General features: G+C 40.3%; 1 protein-coding gene across 3 annotated transcripts in view; it reads right to left on the bottom strand.

The window, feature by feature from the left end:
• The window catches only part of LOC306965443 (protocadherin-15-like), a 494180-nt gene that overhangs the window by 348339 nt on the left and 129030 nt on the right, over window positions 1–16811 (bottom strand). The gene's annotated exons all lie outside the window — the stretch shown is intronic.

Here is a 16811-nt window from a genome sequence, read left to right as displayed (position 1 = left end):
AGAAAAAAAGGTATTAGATGCTTGACCAAGGTGAAGTCCCTCCAAACTGTTCAGTGAAATCTTGAAAGCTATATTTTACAGGCAATTACAACAACAACAAAAAAGTGAAAACTATAAAAACAGAAAGATTGCTATGACATTTTGAACTCTTCAAGCAATTCCAGGCAAAACTGTGCCGACCGCCCCGAGCACAGTACATCACATTGACCGATACACTATGCAAATACACTGGCGCACACACATACACAGACAACCTCGAAGAACTTCCGCATCTGGTGCATATTTTAGTATTTGTCTGACGGTCTGTGCCACCTCCATTTTCCACAAAACCATAAAACCCATTGATTCATTCACTTTCAATTTTCTACCCAATTTGTTCTTTCAGTCGCTGCGGAGGGCTGGGGAAGGCGGAATGCGGCTACTTTGGACCCGGAGTTGAAACCAGGACAAAATCATGTATCTACACGGTCCTGAAGGCTATTTATGCATAACATATGAGCCCACTAACATCGGAGAAAAGATCAGTAAAAACGCTAATAAAAGTGGGAAATGGTGTCAGAATGTTTCTGTTGCAGTTTTTCATGTTGTTTCCTTTATTTCAAACACAAGTATGATTATTGGCTCGCAACTCCTATCTTACTGAAAAATAGCATTCATGTCAATTAGTCCAACAGTAGCAAACGTGTAATTACAGATAAATAAACAATGGCCGTCTGGGGGCTGCTACAAATATTTATTGCCTGCTTAGGATTTGTTGTTGCAATTATGTCTAGGGTTGGAGATGGAAAAATCCAAAGTGTAGCTTGTGGATTCAAAGGGGCAGAAAATTCCCAATGGGAGTCCAATGGGAACTTTGGCTTTGGAATTAACAACATATTTTGGCATTTTCTGTTGAATTAACATTCGGTGAACTATTAGCTGCCCAATAATTATGTTTTTAAGCCGTAAAACATGCATTTGAGTGATGTCACACCCCAGACCCATACAAGTGTGAGGACCATATCATTATGTCAAAGCAAAACACAACTTTCCTAAAGCAACATTCTGCTTGAACCTCTTTCCAATGAGCAAATGGCACAGTAATAATATAATGATTTTGTTTTATAACACTGTGATTGGTTAGACTGTTCACTCAGATCATGACGAACGGTGACCAATAATGTACGAGCAGTGGGCCTGTGTAGCTGCATTAAACATAACAGACCTCAACAATATAACACTGTGATACTGCACAGTTGTACTACAATGATGAATATATGTAAGACGCAGGATGAGTCCATAAAATCCCCTTTCCAAAAACTCTTCTTTGTCTCAGCCACAAAAAGTATCTTTTTGAAACTTTTCATCTCTGCCGTGATGGATATTTCAATGCATAACTATGAAATAAAATGTTTATTCTACAGTTTTCATGTGTTTGTGAAGAACATTGAGTTGTGTTAATTCCTGGTTTATTCCAGTTAAATCCCATAAATTCCTGTTAATTCCAATGGAAAATGTCCCTCATTGAAAAGCTCCTCTTTTATCTTTTGACTTCTTTATCAGCAGCCAGTTAATTTCTTGTTCATTTCAGAGTGAGGATTATCTTGTCAACTCAATTGAACAATCTCGCTCAAATGATTAAAATCTCAATTTTGAACCTGCAAAGTCGAGTAAGTTACTGTGTCTATTGGAAACCAAATTCAATATGGTGATTGATAAATTTGCCAACTCACAGGCACAAATGTGAAGTCTTAGCTCATCTCAATACTGTGTCGACTGCTGCATACAAGCCTTAAATAGTACATACAGCCATTTTAATGTACAATTCTAAGTAAAATCCTCCCCAGGCGGTTCAGACTCGGTGTGTGAGTCAGCAACGTCACTGTCTATTATAGCCACTCATCAGGCCATATGATTCGAAGGAAATACCGCGTCATTACAACTGAGATCCGGAACAGAGCAAATCTGTCAAAGCCAATTCGATATTACAGCACCATCACGGAGAGAGAGCCAGCAGGTGATAAGCTGTGAAGTCAGGTGTCGGGGCATACGGTGAGGGCCAAGAGGGGACTCCGGAGTATCAGTGCCATCATATCAAAGCATGTCTGACAAATCGCTGTGACTGCTGCTGCTGTGTTTTTGCAAATTTCATTTCCATCCGAGTCACAGAATGCAGAGTAATCTCACATGGTTCGATCGAGAGGTTCGGTGGCACAGACGACAAAATGTGAAACTAAACCTGAATCTGAACAGAATATCATGATGGCGTTTCCGGGCACAAGTGAGCTGTGGTGATTAGAGATTCACTGATCCAGCTTTTTTGCTACCGATACCGATACTGGGTATTGAGTATCTGCCGATATTTACCAATACCAAGAGACCTTCTTAAAAGTGACTTTCTCTGAGTGAAAAATTTAATTGACTCTTTTCTCCATTTTAAGATGAATAAAGTCATATTTTACTGTCATGATTTTACAAATCAATTATCAATTATACATTTGTGGAGGTTAAAACTAAACCAGCGATTTAATTCTCCAGCTTTACAATGACATACAGCATGCCCATATTCACTTAGATTTAGGTGTGTTTTAAGGTGTTGAGAGCCAAAACAGGTATCGGTTCAGTATCGGACATTTGTAACCGATAGCCTACCCGATATTGTATTTTTTCCAATATCGGATCAGTGCATCCCTAGTGCAGATGCGGGCCCCAGCAGAAAAGATGACGTTCTTCATTCATAATTTTGTTGATGGTGAAAAAAATTCACTCTTTGAAAAAAAAAAAAAAAATTGTTAATCTAGTAAATTATCATTTTCAAACAAGGGGCCTCTGAGAGAGTAATCTTGCCTGGGGCTGCAAGATTGTACAACAAGCAGCCAGACCTGCCAGACCTGCCAGACCATCAAAAGGCACAATTACCTTATAATTCTCAAATCTAGTCCAATGCAAAGAAAGCGTTTATTTACATGATGTTCACTGTGTCTACTTGTGTTTCTAGTATAAACCGGCTGATACATGTAAAGGTAAAATAGTTCAACATCTCGTGTAATCCTCGTGTCTGACTAAATGAACCTTGAAAGTTATATGATGAATAGTTAATTGAAAATGAGACATTGCTGTTTAGACTCTAAACTGCGATGCCAGCAATAAAGAGATGGGGCAAAGGCATAGAAAGGTTGTTGCATGTAGCTGAATCAGCAGTAAGAAAAAGGGGGGAGTAAGTGTATTTATACAATCGCTTTAGTGACAAAGAAGTCGGCCTGTAATTGGCTGACACTCACTGTCAGTAGGTAAAAAAGATATATAGTAAAGATTTTCCCACCCCATTGATCAATTTAGATTGTAATTGAATGTGTTATGTACATAAACCTCAGCTTGAACAATCCAATCACTGCAGTGCCTTTTAACAAAAAAACTTTTCAATTTCCGTCCTCCATAGTTCAAAGTCCGCTCCAAACAATGAGCCGATACTGCCACTCGATTGGCTTGTCAATTATAAAAGCAATTATGATTGACTAAATGATTGATTAAATCACGATTCGATTAAATATGACCTATTGCCCAGCCCTTCTTCTGATTCAGTCCTGAAGACCCATTAAATGACTCACAAATCTCTTTCATCACTGTCTTTGCCACAGCTGTCCAATCCACCCCAAACCAGTTTATTGTAGTCTCATTCCCTGGAAATCCCAGTGAAAAACACACAGCCCAAATTCCTTCTTTGAACAAAACAGAAAATTGAATTAGGTTGACCTGCCGGGGAGTTGCTATCCCAAAAGACCAGCGTTAGGCGTCTTAAACTCAGAGACAGGAGACTAGCAGACAGCTACTGTATGTTCTCTGCTTTTACAGCAACCCAACAAGAGCGATTTCACACTGCGCCCCCATTCTCTGGATGCCGTCTCATCTCGGAGGCTCCCACTGGTGTTGCCTTTTGAAGCGGATTTGATTTCCCCACATTCATACATCCATCTCTCTTAAAAGGGTGTGAGTAAGAGCGCTTTGATCCGTTTCACATGTGGAAACCAGGTCCAGGCCAAGCTGCCACCCAGCAGAGAGAAGTCTTTTATTTACTCTTTTGTCGAAATCTCATTTCTTGGTCGACATGGGAACATTACGCGTCATCCAAAATGTTTATCTGACTGAATTTCAATGAAGGAAACGAATGGTCACAAATTTGCAAAGAGGACACCAACGTCTCACAGGTTCGTCTGAGATAGTGAATTTGCCTTTCAGTCAGTTTGACCTAGCATGCAACGAGACTCCTTTAGTTAGAAATTATTACACCTTTTTGTGCAGCGTATTTGTTACAGTTTCAACATTTGTAGTGTTTTGTTTTCTCTCTAAATTAAATTTTTTAGTCATTCTCTCCCTTAACCTGTTAAGCCCTAGCCGTTTTTGAGGACAAAAACACCCAAAATGAAATCTCAAAGGTAAACCAAGAATGGCTCTTCAGTAATTCACTCCATATGCATGTTCTTGGTGTCTATGGACAGCTATGGACCTGAGGAATTCATTCCCAATGTTAAAATTATTGATTGTGTTACTATGACTGTGTAAATTAGGATTAATCTAGAGTAATTTGTACTTTTTTTAACCTCCGCCTGATGTTTTATGATATATAACAATGGGTAACACCATGTTTACACAGATTCTATGCACACAAATGCCTTTGGTTATCTAAAGTAACTTGCTGACTACACCTCTACCAAATTTTATTTGAATTGGATGAATGGAAGGGCCTACACACTAGGTTTGAAACATGATTTTACCAGGCGAACCCTTCATTTGGCACAAAATGGCACATTTTGGCACAATGTGTGCCAAAGGTTTTTTTTTCCACTTTCAAAGTAAACTGGTTGAATATTTCTACTTATGAGCATTATCTGAGTCAATTGCCATCTAATGGTGCTTTTGGAAAGAATATATAGTTGGCGCATCATCAATTACCACCATTGTGCACAGTAGAAATTCATACACATGACATCAAACTAGATTAGTTTGTAACCAAATGAGTATTTTTACTACAAGAACTCTCACAAAATGCCATAAATGTCAAATAACAATAATCATAAACATCAATATTATATAAAACATCCATATAAAAGGTAATAATAACTGTCAAATATGTACAAATATATAAAAGGTTGATTCAAACTTAATAAAATAAAATCTCATATCATTTCACAGCACAGTACAATAATTGGAGAAACTATAGAACAATTGTATGTGCAAATTCAGTTGACAGATATATACAAAAAACATTCAATTGTATTCAAACAGCCATTAAATCAATATTTATGAGAAACTACAGACATAACACAACTCTTTTTTACTAGTGATGGGCGAGTAAAGTCTTGTAACACAGCAAAAAAGTGCTGTAGCTAGTCCCTGAGCTGTTTCATTCTGTTTGAACAGTGATCTCTTGTGGACAAACGTTATTACTTCTTTATTTATTTATTTACTAACTTAATTACTTCTCATAAACACGACTGAAGCACCAACACGAGTAATTTTCTTTGTATTGTGGGTCTGTGCTTCACGGACTAATTTTGGCACTATTTGCTGTAGATGGCGCTCCTTTTGTTTCCCTCGCCTGATCAGCTCCACGCCTGCTTTTGTATCTGTTCAAAAGAAGGACCCTTGTGAAGAATAAGAAAATACAAAATGTATTCTGGCCCACAGTCAGAATAAGCCAATGGAAAATGGGGGAAATACAGCACATTTATCTATGACTAATGATTTACATAACTATACGGACAAGAAAACCTCCGTTGTTTAGCGCCTAGCCACTAAAGGCAGCTCAGTGAGACGCTCTGAACGATGACCCGCTTTGAGACACGATACGCAAATCACAGAATGAAGCAGTTTTCGAGACAGTCCTGTGACCAGGTGTTACTGAAAGAGAAGCAATCTGGAAGAGCGATACAAGCTCCAGTTTTTTTGGCCATCACTTTTTACCAAGTAAGTTTGTCAACATTGTCAACAAGGTCTAAAACATATATAAAATGATTATATATTATATAAGAAATATAAGTGCTCTTTCAAATAAAAGTGCCTATAGCAGGATCTTGCATAAACATGTACCCTTTAAACAGTGAGATGTGTGGCAAGAATGGATTAGGGGACACGTTCTATTACAAAAAGGTTTATCCTTAATTTTTGCATGGACACGCCGATGCATTTTGAAAGTACAGAGTCTTTGTTTGCCCCCGCCAAAGACTCTGTACTTTCAAAACACATCGGCATGTCCATGTAATAATAAAGGACTTTTAAACTTTTTTGTAATACAAAGTGCCCCTAATCCGTTCTTGCCACACATCTCACTGTGTAAAGGGTACATGTTTATGCAAGATCCTGTTGTCCTGCTACATTAAAACACCATTTTGCTCACAGCATTTACATTAACAATATTTACATTTACAAGCCATGAAACTCCACAAAGCAGTTCCTTCCAGGAACAAAGCAGAGAGACACATCACAGCTGGAACAGTAAACGGGTGTCTTGATGTTTTGCACTTTGTATCCTGGCATCTGCTTTGCCTTCTCCTTCTCTTTAACAGCACATACCACACACCTTCTCCGCTCAGATGAGCTGTCTCCTCTGAACATTGGCATGCATGTGCTGCGCAGGGTGGGGCGGGGTGCAGAGTCTGCAATTAGAGCTTTGGCTTGCGCTACCATCTCCGTCATGAGAGCTTCCCGGAACATCTTGTGGGTCATGAGGGATGGAGACTTGTTCACACGCTTGTACAGGATATAGCTGTTGACTACCGCTATGTCAATGAAATGATAAAAAAAAGTTTTGTACCACCTCATGGTCTTATTCAAGACGGAGTAGTATTGAATAAGGGCATCGGACAGGTCAACTCCTCCCATGTAGACGTTGTAATCCTTGATGGCATCAGGAATGTCCACAGCCGTCCTACGCCACTGCCCGTCTGCCCCTTTCACCCTTCTGAGAGCAGCATTCCCGCTGTAGGCGCTGTGAAAGGTACTGCACGCGTTTACGACCTTTGTGTCCATCCACCGCAAAAAGAGCAGGTTGTTTTTCCTGATCCAGCGCATGTCTCCTCTTTGTGGCCTGATTGGGAGATCATTCAGGGTTGTTTTGGGAAAGCCTTTCCTGTTGGTTCGAATGGTGCCACATGCTGCAGTGTGGTTCTGCGCAAGCTTGTGAAACAGAGGCACACTTGTGTAAAAGTTATCGACATAGAGTCGATAGCCTTTCCCCAGAAGCTCAAAGTTCAGCAAGTCCATCACAGATGACACACTGAGGCCCTCCTCCGCTTGCCTCTGGACCCTGCGCTCTTTGTCCTTTCCCTGGTAAACAAAAAAATTTGAAGTGTAGCCAGTTTCCGAATCCGCCAAAACAAATAACTTGTAGCCAAATTTGGTGGGCTTATCCTTCATATATTGCCGAAATCCAATACGGGCCTTGCTTGCAACCATACGCTCGTCAATTGTGATGTTTTGGTTCGGTTGAAAATGGGACTTGCAGGCATCAACAATCTCAGTGTAGAGGGGTTTAATTTTGAAGAGCCGATCATACTGGGGGGTTCCTTTTTTTTTCTCATTTTCTTCATCTTCAGCCAAATCAGAGAGATGAAGGGACCAAAAGATGGCTTCAAACCGGTCCCTGGTGATAGAAGAGCGAGGAAAGGGGAAGTTGTAGGGAAAGGTGGTTTTCCACATGTCAGACCTTTCGTGAGTGTGCACCAAACCAGAGTAAATGATAACAGCTAAAAACACAAAAAAAGTGTCCGGAGACAAGGGGGACCACTTATATTTTTTGCCGCTTGCCAGTCGCCTTGCTGCATTTTCATTAGTATTCTTCATGACAGTGCGCAGCACCCTGTCACTAAAGAACAACTTGAACAGGCTTAAAGGAGACCAGCTCACGGTGCCGTCAATTCTTGGGCCTGGAGGATGTTTGGGCTCAAAGGGTGGGCTTTCCGGTGCAACATCCGGCCTTCGGGCACGGCCTCTTCCACGCCCCCCTCGTGTTATCCCAGGTTCAGGGGATGCAGGACTGGAGGAAGATGAAGTGGATGGTACCCTCTTCCGCTTAGGGGGTGCATAGTCCTCATCATCTCCAACATCATCACTGTAAGAAAAATAATCACCATCAATATAAATAAATTACATCAACTTCTGATTTCAGACAAGATATGAGTATTAGATGAGTATTGCAACACAAATCAGCACACTAACCTCAGAAAGAGAGGAGACTCTGCACCACGGTGGGTAGATGGAGCTCCACCGTTCTCCTCTGCTTCATCTTTCCCCTCTGCTTCATCTTTCCCCTCTGCTTCACCATTCTCCTCTTGATCACTTTGGAAATAGGACAAAAAAAGGCAATTGTTACCCAGTAATTGATAATAAAACATGCTGCGTGAATTATTTAGTGTATGAAATAGAAAGCAGGGAAATGTAAGATCAAAATAAAAATGCAACATTTTATTGTAGTACTAGGATTCATTAGTGCATTTTCTAAACATTTTATTCCTTTGTTTTCATTTGTTTTTTCACAAACACTCTTGAATAGATACAAGTAACTGTGAGGATAAAATAAATCCATACACAATTATTGATGAGGGAAAAAAATGAATCATATTCTCCTCCAAAAAAAATGCAATTGATTTTGAATAATTCAATATTTGTAAAACGTCTTCAATAACTACTTTTTATCATAATGTCTATTTATTTTTTTATGTTATTACTATTTTTATTATTACTGTAAACATATGTTGTCATTTGAGCGTCTTGAGGGTCTTCACGGAAAAGTAGAAAGTTGCAGACACCACATTCTACATCACATACTAGTAACAAGCTTGGCTAGAATTTTGAGTGAAAGACAATAATTATGCGTGTTATTTTATATTATACTATCTGAAAATACATAATGTACAATAATAATAATAATAATAATAATAATAGTAATATAACAACAAACAAATAAACTTACTTGTAAACAGGTACATGCAAGATGAACGCCTCATCTTCTGACCGCTCATCATCGTCGTCCGAACTGTCCTCCGTATCAACCGAATCCTCCACTTCCACATCGGACCGCCTCTGAACCTCCGCTAAAATCTCCGCCATGTCCCTTTCAATGTTGTACATCTTCTTAGCCATGACTTCGAAGAAATAAAACTAAATATTTCGCGGAAACTCAACAACAAAACCTCGCAGCAGTCGCCAAACCGAGTGGGAGTACGTGCGCTCCGTTCACTGTTTCGCGCCGAAGAAGAGAGCTCACGGAAGCGGAAATAGGGCGCAGTGTTTACGCGTTCCCTTTGCAACACCGGGGTGTTGTAGTTTTTAGAGTAATTGTTATCATTAGATTCAGTGACTTCTCCCCTTTCACAGGACTACAAACTTAGCTGTACGTGGATTTCAATGGCAACGCAAACAACGTCTTTTCGTACAAAACCAAAGGTTTTCAAAACGCTCTTTTGCGAACAACGGGGTATAAAAATGGCCTGTACAGATAAATATGTGCATAAAGATTAACATTATGGTTTGTTTTGTGTGCATTAGGGTGTACACTTTGCTTAAATTAAAAAAATAACTTCGTGATAAGTTTTTAAGATGTACTCCACAGAGGTTTATGATGCAGTACCTATTTTGGTCCCACAGGTGGGACCGTCGGGCTTAAGGGGTTAAAGGAACAGGCCACCGTTGTTTCATTCTGAGATATGTTCTTACCTGAGCTTAGACAAGATGATACGTCTGTCTGGTCTGTGTGCATGCCCGTGAAGAGCTTGTTCGCTTCTAACTTCATCCCGTTTGGACCTATAGGAATATACTGGGGGAGGCCAAATGCTAACAACATCTTTGGTCTTTTTGCGTGACTGAGGACACACAGTTCTTCCATATTGTGATATGTTCTTACCTGAGCTTAGACAAGTTGATACGTACCTGTCTGGTCTTTGTACGTGCCCGTGAAAGAGCGTGGTAGCTTCCAACTGCACCCCGTTTGGAGCCATAGGAATACATTGGGAGAGGCCAAATGCGAACAACATCTTTGTTTGGTTGTTGTGCGTGACTGAGGGCACGCACAAAGACCAGACAGGTACACATCAACTCGTCTAAGATCAGGTAAGAACATATCTCAGTATGGAAAAACGGTGGCCTGTTCCTTTAATATCTTTGTTTTTTCCGCAAGAGAACCCAACATATCCAGGAAATAACAACAACAGCGCCCCGGTCCTGCACATGCGTATTCATTCACATTCGGTATCCACGTGTAGCATGAAAGGCTGCTGCTAAAGACGGAAGAAATATACAGCATGCGGCATGCGCAAGATACAAAACTTTAGGTTGTGTTTTCTCAAAAAAAGCCTTTCACTCTTTTAACAACATCTCTACTCCACTCCAGAGACTCTTAACTTTCCAGTCTTGTACTGAACAATATCTTTTTTAGGTTTGTTTTCAGATGGATTTTTTAACAACTAATTCCTAGCTTGGTTTATTGAGCTTTGAACCGTAAAAAAAAACAAGGCAAAATACCCTTCATAGTTTATTCAAAAACTCAGACAAAATCTTTCAAGCTAAAATATCAAAACAAAACAAAACCTGATTAGATTATCTTGTTTTCATACTTGATAATGTAGGGAAATTTTGTTAGAATTTTAGTTTCAAATTGATATCTCTATATTTTTTTTGTTCCCCATTTGCTTTGACATACTAGCTTCTGATGGTTAAACATGTTGGTGAGTATTGAGAGGTACAGGGCTGCTTCTGGTAGAAGGTATGAAGCAGGCAGAAGTAGATGTATGAGAGGAGATCAAAACCATGATACAGGGGAGGACAAGTGCGGCCAGACACACTGTAAGGCTAGTCTGAGCAGAGGAGAATGAAGCAATCACCGTTACAGATTACACACCAAGCCAAGTTGCACTTTTTTTTTTATCCTTTAAGTGCAGCGGCTTTGAGTTCCCTGGGAAAAACATAAAACCAGCTGTCTTCCTCGGTCCGTGCAGTTTCGATTGCCTCTCAACCCACATCGAGTTCTTTCTCCACCCCTTCCTACCGGAGCGCTTTGATGTTGACAGACTGTCACAGATGCCCCGATAACGCAAATAATATCCATTGTTGCGCCTTCAAGGAGAAAAGGAGAACTAAAGATGCAGCATAAATCTTAGGTTAACTTCAACTTAGGCCTATCATAATACATGTTATAACCTACAAACAATATGAACTATTTACTGGACTGTCTGGATTAAAACACTGTCTCCATGTGCTTTTATAAACAATGAACAGTCACCGCTGTCGCATTTAGGTGCATAACAGTGCATTATTTCAAAAGCAATAAACAATGTTTAAAATTTACCTTAAAAATGCCTCCAAATATATCCACGAGTCAAGTACAAATAGTATACATGTAACATTTGGCATTGATATCATTTCATTTAGAAAGAAAAAAGGCTTGAATGGACAATGGATGCATTTAGTTTTACAACTTTATCCAGGGTGTTAGTTATTTAGCTTGATTAAGGCTTTGGGATACACCATGGCACTGACTGTGCATCGGCTCTGGGAGCTCAAGGAAGGGACTGCCATGTACGTGCTAAACATTCAGCCAGAGGAATAGTAAGTAAGTAAGTAAGAAAGTGCAACCGCACAACAAAATAGTGTTCAGGTGTTAGTCCTGAGCCACTGCGACTGAGCACGCACCACTGTGGGTCAACCTGACCAGCATGTTTTTGGAGATAGAGGAAACTGTAGCACCTGGAGAAAAGCTGGTTGGCTGCCTCCAGTTCTCCTATGAAATGGTGCAGCGCCTCCTGGGTTTGTCCCTGTTTCAGAGCATGGTGTCCTGCTAGGCCTGTCACGAAAACAAATGTGAAGTTTGACATATTGAGGCAAGAAAATATCGCGACCTATGCTGCAGGTGTGGTGGACTCTTGGTGCCTTTTCAGTGTCTCAGAAGAAGAAATTTGTAGGTCTTTGGCTCATACGCTAGCTGTTTGTTTATTTTTAAAAAGCTGCTTTCTTCAGGACCATTATGGACTCTTTGCAGTAAAAAAAATCCAATCCCCACATAGACATGGCAAAGACGTACAACAAACAATGTGGAGCACAGAAACCACAAATGCAGGTTGCAAAAAATGCAGCTGTACTGAGAGAGAGGGAGGTTGCTGCCTGTTTACACGTTGCCATGACAGAAAAAAAAAAAAAAAAATAGCCATAAAGTATCGATACCTGCTTACCAAAGCAAATCCAGACAAGAAATAACTCAAGTCCAAATCAAATAAATTACACTTAGGGATAGGATTTTACAGTCACATGACCTTACATGCAGAAATACAGATTTTTTAGAGTCAGTTTAGAAACCCATGATTGTTAATGGTGAGCAAACACCTTGGTGTCGATTGATGATGCTAAATAAACGTCTTTGAGTGTCCCCCCAAAAAAGCACTATAGCAATGGGTGTCCACAGTGTTGCACCTGGGGGGAAATATTCTTGATCAAGAATGCCACATACACCAGTGCCGCATTTTCTCCAGTACAAATGCTTTTTATGTGCAAGAAAAGTTTAAATAGAAGTTTATTTCCCTATTGAGTACTATATATAAGAGCAGCTCTAAACAAATCTTTCAGACACCCTTTCAGACAATTAAAACGGCGCCCAGGCAGAGAAATATTGAGTTCTGTGTCATTTGTTCAGACCGATGTTACACCTTTAAAGCTATAACGTGACTTGGGTATTCGGGCTTCTATAGAGGAGTTCAGTCCTGGAAAGCCAAACGCTGCTTCATCACTATTAGCAGACTGGATAGTCTACAGATCAAACACTCGGGGAGTGAAAACCCGCTCATCTTTCTAATGTCTAAAACTCGGGCGATGCTGAACTTCGAGATCAAACAAAATCTGATTATGAGTTCCACCACATGTTTAAATATTCTGCAACAAAGTGCTTGGTATTCAAAGTGGCGAGCTATTTTTCAACACTTGTGGCATTCTCATTACTCTCAAATCAAGCCCTCCCTTCAAAGTGCAGGTTGTAAAAGTTGCTAAATCATCAGAGCTGCGTTGGGGAGCAGATTGCCTCTCGAGTGTCCCCTCCTCCGGGTAATGCATTAACAATAGCCGCCCACGTCATGTCAGCAGATTGATCTAGTGACCGGACGATTAAAAATGCATAATAAATAATGCATGCGTCATAAAAAAAACTGGCTGGGCAGGACATTGCTTTATAGATTGGAGTCCGGTCGAGTGTATAGAGCATGTGCAACAATGTCGCTGTGCAAAAGCAAAACAAGGCAATTTGTTTACAATGTTGTTACATAAAAAGGCGATTCATTTTATGGTTGATTGTGGAAGCGTGGAAAACAGATGGCAATATGACACAGGCCTAAAGATGTGTCGCAATGCAAAAACAATTCCGATTTGGAAAGCCCAACTTTGACTGGATCTACTTCTTTTCATTCCGCTTGTGGTCGGTTGGTCGTTCAATCGCTATTATTGCCTTTGCATGGGATTGTGTGAGAGAAAATAGTATGTTCTGGCACCTGAAGTGGGTTTGCCAGAAACCCCATACTCTAAATCAAAAACAGTGGTGGGACTATGGTGATTTCTCAGTCAAAGTCTTGGCCTGGTCAACCCTGTTCCCTGATCTGACTGAATGCTATTGAAAGTGTGACCTTACACCTATAGAGACCAATTTGTCATGGACACAACATGAAGGATCAAATTCATGCAGTTTGTGTCAACAACAGCAATTTTTCCCCTACATCATTCTCTTCTCATATTACCAGGGGTGTCTGTATTTTTGTTTCTTGGTGCACATTAAATGATTGCAGTGTAGGACCACTACATAATAAGATCAAAAAATGAAAAAGGTCTACAAAGTTCTTGATTCTTCTAGGTAAGTTTGTGAAAGGTATTAGCATTAGTTATATGAAGCACTGCGTTATAACTTACACTATGGTGCATAATAGCTGCTGTAATCATCACAGTAACACTTATTTTCTCCTTTAAAATCAAAGCAACCACACTCACAATGCACACAAAGGCAATTGGAGAAAATAAAACGATTGCTTTGTTAAGGAAGATGCACTGTGATTACATTTCACATGTGATATTATCTAAATGAGTTTCATAAGCGTCCCCCTGTAGATTGGGGTTTAACACATGATGAAACCCAGAGAGTCAGCGAACCGCGATTAGTTGAAATAACAATTGTTCCGTGTGTAATTTGCATTTCCCTTTGATTGGATTAGATTTCCTCTGGGAAAGCTATTTTCTTTTTTAGGCTTTAACTTGAAGGAAAAAGACTAAGAACTGGCGGGTGTGACGCAAACACTGCAGCGGTCGGGTCTTTCTAAGAAAATATTTAAGATGCTCACTATGTTCCTAGATGTGGTTTTAGATACACTTTTCCACTGCTACACCGCAACAGACAAGTTTTCCATACAATTTTAAACTTTCTCTCTAAGTAAATATTATACAACACTATATTTAGTTTTTACTTTTTTAGGCTTAAACTCACAGATTTGAAATCGCTATGATACAAATCATTACGTTTACATGTAAAGTCTCCAAATATGTACAAGATTCAACTCCAATACGCTTTCCAGATAATTAAAATCAAACCAGTCTTTTCTCATTCTACATGATAGCTACGGATCGAATTTTCTATTGGGAGCAGCGCAACTGCCAGCCAGCAAAGGGCATGGGGTTGATGACTATACACACCATATCCGGTTGACCTATGCCTCGCTCATGTTTGTTCTGACAGTTATTACCCTTTAGCCCAGGTGTGTGCAGACCAAACTGCTGTTCTGGGGCTAACTCTGATGTCCTACAGATCTTTCACAATACACTCATGGTCTACGCCAGGGTCTCCCCCAGTGTTTAAGCTCAAACCTTGTAACACAGGCTTATTATTTGTGTTTCAGTGCTCCAAGCTAAGGGCTAATGTTGTATGACACTACATTACTATGTTTTCATTTGATTGATAGGAGCTGGATGTAGCTCAGATGAGAGTCTTTTGTTTGTCTCATGGCCCATCACGCATTCTTGGCGCTGATCCAGCCACTACAGTGAGCTCTCCTGTCATCTGCATAGACGAGTCGTGTGCGGCTTTGCTGGACAATGGCAAACACGATGTTGTGTTGATGTTCCTTTCGAAAGCCTGACAGTTTCCAGGGACAGCATGGGAAACTGTTAGGTGAGCCAATCCAAATGTGCTTTGATTAGACTAGACTAGATTTAAGTTAACAAGCACTTTGGAGCATGGAGTGACCGAGTGATGGAATTACATCGGAAAGTAGGGCACAACAACGATGGACTGTTATGTACAACCTGGCAGCTTTCTGTGGAGACGGACAATAGATGGACTATATCTTGGGAGGAAAAGGGAAGAACTGTGAAGGGGAACTGCCTGCTCTGGAGAACTGAATGAATGCTGAAACCAAGAAAAAAGCTAGTTCATTAGAAATGCATGAACTATTACTGGAATAATTCTCTTCCTCAGAGAGGAGGTTTGAAGTAGCTGGACCGCTTATCTCTCCTACGCCATCAACACTTCCCTTCAAGGCCAAGCCACAGAGCTAAACCAGATAAGGACTGAGCTCTCTGGGTCATATTTTGCATAACACTGACTTTCAGACTCACATTATCTTCTTTTGTAAGGCGCATTGAGTTGCCTTGCGTACGAAATGCGTGGTATAAATAAAGTTGCCTTACCTTGTCTTGACTGTTACATGCTTCTCTTGTCTGACTGCAATTGGCCCCGGCAGGTCTTTGAATGGCTCCCTCGTTCAAGTACATATCTACGAATCTACGATGGGTGACTGTATCCTTGTATGTTTGAGTCTCTTAAACAACGTCTTGTGCATTCCACTTAGGCTCAAAGTTGAATACTACAACCTTTTTTTGACTTATTTGTTCCACTACTTATCATATTTATGCCTGATATTCCTATGTATTTTGTTCACACATTTGCCAGAAAACAAAGATCCTATGCTACAACAGTTACGGTGAGTGCTTAGTCATGGGTCGCAACACATACATTATTTAAGACATGACCTATAAGCGCGCAAGTGGATCTGCGAATGACTCCGAATCAAGTGGCTTACACACCAGCCACAGCAACACAATACAGCCTGGATAACCCTTGTGCAATCGGCCCCCGCCAGGTGCAGCGGGCCCTTTCAATGACACCGTTTGCATAAAGCCAAAGGATGAATAAATTATGAAATGGTTGTTTAGCGTGGTCTGAATGGGCTTTGCAGGGTTATTCATCACGTTGTATTGTAGTAAAGTGTAATCCACGGCACCAAGGGGAACGCTAGGACCTCCACATTAGAAGTATTAGGGCCTGGGCGAACAGCATGGCTCTCTCCCAAACCGGCATCATTATCACGATGTGAAACGGATCGGGGCAGGCATGCGTTCGGGCAAACAGGAGAGGAGAGCGTGATAAAAATTGAACAAGAGTTGTCTTTTCTGTGAAGCCAAACTTGTGGAACTCACGAATCGTTATTGCCTAGGGAGTGACAAAACTTCAGATCAGTCCATTTTTGGTCGTCATTGATCATTAAAAGACACTTGAACACAAGAAACAACATTGTAGTTTTAACAAAATCCAAATCTATGGCAGAATGCGACGTTAGTCCACAGACTTTTCACATCATATACCTTTATTTAAAGATGAACCTATACAGACAGGAGCTGCCAAACAATGCACATGCATCACCCACGTCTTCAGCAAACCCTTTCAACCTACTTGACTTTCTTTTTATGTCATCAGATGTCTTGACTTTGCAGATAAAATGGCAGCAAAAAAAGAAAAAAAGTTCATTATGCTCTTGATGAGT

Source organism: Gobius niger, assembly GCF_951799975.1.
Source record: "Gobius niger genome assembly, chromosome: 7".
NCBI lineage: Eukaryota > Metazoa > Chordata > Actinopteri > Gobiiformes > Gobiidae > Gobius > Gobius niger.
This window is presented reverse-complemented; position numbering and strand designations above follow the sequence as displayed.